General features: G+C 36.8%; 1 long non-coding RNA gene across 1 annotated transcript; it reads left to right on the top strand.

The window, feature by feature from the left end:
- The first annotated feature begins 2,118 nt into the window (after positions 1–2,118).
- On the top strand, positions 2,119–3,466 carry LOC147483707 (uncharacterized). Its single transcript, XR_015206523.1, has 3 exons — positions 2,119–2,144; positions 2,223–2,297; positions 2,404–3,466. It is a non-coding gene; the product is annotated as an uncharacterized LOC147483707 (long non-coding RNA).
- Positions 3,467–4,759: the final 1,293 nt, after the last annotated feature.

The following is a 4,759-nucleotide window of genomic DNA, read 5'->3' as shown; positions in this document are numbered from 1 at the left end:
CGATCCCTAAATCTTGGTTCTCTCTCTCGATTTCTCTAGAAATTGAAAACAATGGTCGTTCCATTTGGTTATTTTTTTATTAGTTGATTTTGGGTTTTGCAATTCACTGTTTCGAGATCATAGAATTCATGGTGGTGTTACATTTGTTAATATCAGAGATCATACCGGCATTGTTCAGGCGAGTTTTTCACTTTTTCGCTGTTTTCAAGCTAGATTATTTTATATTTAAGTAAATTTAGTGATTGTTTCAGGTTACTACACTTCCTGATGAATTTCCTGACGCCCATTCTGCTGTAAATGAGTTGAGGCTTGAATATGTGGTATGTATTGAGGGTGTTGTATGTTCTCGTCCAGTTGAGTCTTTGAACAAGAAGATGAAAACTGGAAGCATAGAGGTGAATTCCTTACTGAAGTCTTTTGAGTGTCGTTAATTCATCGGGTTGTAGTATATTGTTCTCGATTTGGCCTAAAACTTTTGTTAAGTCTTGATATTTTATTGGAAATTTTATTGGAAAAGAGGTATTGTAGAATGATGTGGTTCAATGTGATTATTTGGTAATATGGTATTTTAACGACCTTTGACATTGGACATCAGATTCCCAATTGATTCCCCTAGTCTTACAGGAAATGATGTTTGCATCAGGAACTTTTGTAGTCAGTACATGTGATGGAATGATGAATTAATGATGCTATCACTTTTTTAGTGCTTAATTCACTTGTTGGAAATTAGTTCAGTGTTTCTACATTCTTAGTAAAGAAGTAGTGAGCAACTTCGGAATGTGCCTTTGTTGGATGCTAATGTATTTGTCTCGAAGTCCGGTATTGGTTCTCTTCTTTCTCTTTATTCCTCCGATAAATTTGGTGGCTCGGTTTGTGATTCTTGCATGTCGATTAGCTGCGAGAGAATGCTCGTATTGAATTACAATCGGATCTAAGTTGCCGCTTCTTGGTTACCACCGGTGATGATGCAATAGAGACTACAAATGAGGAGAGATCGTTTGAGGTACCGAGCTTGATATCAAATTAAAAGCATTTGATTATAATTAACTAATGATTAAATAGTTAAAGTGCTTTCCCCGATCTATTGGCGGTTAGACTGGTAGGCTCGTATTATCTGATTTGCCCTTGCCGTATGCCACAAAATTATGTGGACTGGTGGTGCGATGTGAACTGGTGGTTTGCGATGTATGGTGGTGGGTGGGTGGTTTGCGGTTAGTGTGGATTGTTGGTGCGGTGTGTGGTGGTGGGTTGTGGTGCGGTGGTGTGGTTTGGTAATGAAGTGGATCGGTGATGCGATCTTGTGTTCGCGATGGTGTGTGAGTGTGGTGCTTTTTCTTTGCTAGGCTGGAGTGTGTCTTTGGGTGCCGCTGGCTTTGGGTGGGGTGTGTGCCGGGTGCTGCTATGGGTGGCTGCTTCTGGCGGAGTGTTCTTCTCTTGCATCGACACCGGGACAGGCCAATTTGCGAGACCTATAAATGGCTAGAACAACCGGGAAGAAGCAAAGAGCATTTCCTCAAAACCGGTGCTCTTCTTAGTATTGGCAGCTCTTCTTGGATTTGCATTGATCATTGATTTCCTATGGGCTTCTTCTTCTTCTTCACCTCTCTCAATTGCTTCCACTTGGTACCTTCAAAATTCGAACAAAGAATGGCTGTACCAAATAATTTCGATAAAGCAAGTTTAAGTTTTTTTTTTTTTGAATTTCGGTTAAGTCATTTTTCTATTGATTGATATATATATATATTTCAGGTTAATGAGAAAATGGTCTCGTACACCTTGTATCAACGTTTTGGGTACCTTCTTATCTTCCCTGTATCTATACTCATTACTTCCTACTTCTTTTTAACTTCTTCTTGTTTCTCTACTTCATCAACTCTTATTCATCTTGTAGTGGGCAATCTCTTATTTTCTTTTCGTTCATCTTTATGACCGTATCTTCTTTCTTCTAATTGGAGACGTCTTTTATTCACAACTTCATGTTTATCATTTTGTTCGTCCATTTTTCCGTATAATCTTTTTCAAAATTCTCGTCACTGATATCATTAAAGTTTTCAATATCCTCATAGTTTTCTTCTATCCTTAAAAACCAAAAAATGAAGACTAGCAAAGAACTTGGGCGTGATGATGATTATATTGACTACAAGGTAATGTTTATTGACTTGAAGAGATATTGTGTTATTAGTACTGTTTTTCTTAGTTGTTGTTCTTCATTTTGAAAACAGAAACTTTGTTTTGGTGAAAGAATGGCGAAATCTGGGCTTAAGAATCTACGTGGAGGACATTTTGATAACATCAAGGTAATATTTTGGTTTTACTGTTTTGATATGGAAGAAATATTGGTTTGTAAAGCTGTTGTTCATATACTGTTGATCGTCAAGTATTTTTTTTAAATTTTTTTTGCAGATGATATGCATCAACTGTAAGATTTTGTGTGCTATTGTAAGTATTTCTCACCATCTCTCTGTTTTTAGCTGCCTTTTAGTACTATTGTTCATGGGTAGTGTTCATGTATATGATTTAATTTCATCTAATGCTCTGTTTCATACTTGGTTCTTAATGGAAAAATCAATGAATGAATTACTTTTAGATAACATGTGTGTTGATTTGCGTTAATGTGTACTATCTTATACATAGAGGTTATTTGTTGTTAATCACAAGAGAAGTTTCTGTTTATACATGACTTACTCTGATTCAGCTTTTTAAGATAATGAAAAAGGCTGTGTTATGTAAATGTTGGGATATGGCATATGATTGATCCACGTCGTTGTGTTCATGGCTCATTTTTGTTGATCCTTGGTGTTGTTGGTCATTTTTCTTTGTTATTTAATTTAGATTTAATGACCTTATTGCGGAACTGAGAAACCTATTATGAATGACTTCAAACAAACCTCTTCCACTTGTTCTGTAATGTAAGAGAAGATCACATCGTAAATTATCTTTCGGAAAGCAGATTAAAAAGCTACAGGAAGTAATAATAAATTAAGTCATAATTATCAAGCAGGCTATGCTAGCAGGATCAATGCATTGAAAAAAGAAATATATAGTACAAAAAAAATCCATCTGTCGAATTTGGAAGGCAGGGGACTTACATTCGTAATGCTTGTGAGATAGGTGCTGTCGTGCTGGGGCATGCTTGTGAAACTGTTTTGTTCACAAGTCACTATGACTTATTGTGAGCAGCACACACACAAACACAATCCACACTTCTTCGATGGATGATAGCCTAGGAAGTCCATAATATGAACCCTCTTATTGGTCAGTTAAATCTCGGAGCATCTTTGTTCTCTTTCTGTCTATTGTCAACTACTTAACTGTGCCTACACATCTGATGAAGTGGGCTTCACTTTTTTGTGTTTCTAATATTCTTGTTGTTATTTGAACAATTAACATGTCCTTCGAGTTTCTTTTCTCATTTGGATGCATTTACTCAATGATGTAAACAAGCTAGTGCATTAATATGGTGAACAGGGATAGTGAATTAGCAAGAGAAGGTTGTCTTTGTGTCATGTCTTGGGATTTGTGATAGCAAGCTAGTATTGTCTTGTGGAGTGTCGTATTTTCTTAACAATGCATGCAAAATTGGACATATTTGGGGTTTATAAGATATTTGTGCATTTGAAGTTGCTTTTAATATGCCTCGATCATTGTATGATATTAAGTGAAGAAGAGACACAAATCTTTACTCTGTTAGAATTCATGTATATCATTGTGTACACTTGCGTTTTGTTTGTTATTGTTGCTTGTGCCATGAACCTCCAAAACTCCATGCATAGTTCTAATATACATAATAAGTAACTAGTAGTCTAACTTCTCGTGTGTGTAAAAAGGCGCTCGAGGGGTTAGCGACTCTTGGAATGAACTTATAGACCGGTTTAGGTTAAAGTCATAGCTAAGTTCTGGTTTCTTGCACATATAATTCCACACAATAGGAATTTTCATGTCAAGGCTATGCTTCTATTTCTACTACACAACTTACTCCCATTTGCAAGTCGCGTTTTGAATCCAAGGGCAACCTAGTAGTAATTGAAATTATCTTATTACATACTTGCTTTATTGGCCTTTGCGACTCACTTTTATATATAGGGAAGTGGACTGGTATGGTGATCCCACGCCGAAGTTCATCCTCGATCGATCGTGCAACCTTTCAAGGTGGTGGTAGTAGGATCTGAGGGCCCTGGAACCAGTTTCGTGATTTGGTCCGGACGCCTTGAGATGATTTAGTTGAATCTGTAAGTTTTCGTGCATCTCATTATAGTTTGACTTTCTCTTGCCACATGCATGTTTTAGGAAGTTGTGAAGGGTATGTTAAAGCTCTCAATAACATAATATGGAAATGAGAAGCCTTTAGATTGCTTTCTAGCATGTATCCACCGGTAATAAGAATAGATTAGTTAGCGCGGCGATGTGGTTAATGATGCCACGTTCAATATATCACAGTGTTGCTATAATCATATTAGCATCCCGACTCACACTATAGAATTGAACTGATAAACATTCTTTGTGCAACAGGGACGCACAACTGAAGAATTGATTTGTCAAGAGGGGTTTGCAGACTATTGTACCTGTAGCCATATCGAACCTGCAAGCTAGGCTTGATTGCTTCAAACAGTGTCCATACAGATATAAATAGTTGCTGCCTTGGTGGTAATTAGTAGCTTTAGATCCTGACGTTTATAAAGATACGCTTTAAGGGTTTTGTATGCGACCTATAGTTAACTATACTTGTTATAATCTTGGAATTTTGGTTTTCGCATTATGA

This window comes from Coptis chinensis, chromosome 8, assembly GCF_015680905.1.
Source record: "Coptis chinensis isolate HL-2020 chromosome 8, ASM1568090v1, whole genome shotgun sequence".
Classification (NCBI taxonomy): domain Eukaryota; kingdom Viridiplantae; phylum Streptophyta; class Magnoliopsida; order Ranunculales; family Ranunculaceae; genus Coptis; species Coptis chinensis.
This window is presented reverse-complemented; position numbering and strand designations above follow the sequence as displayed.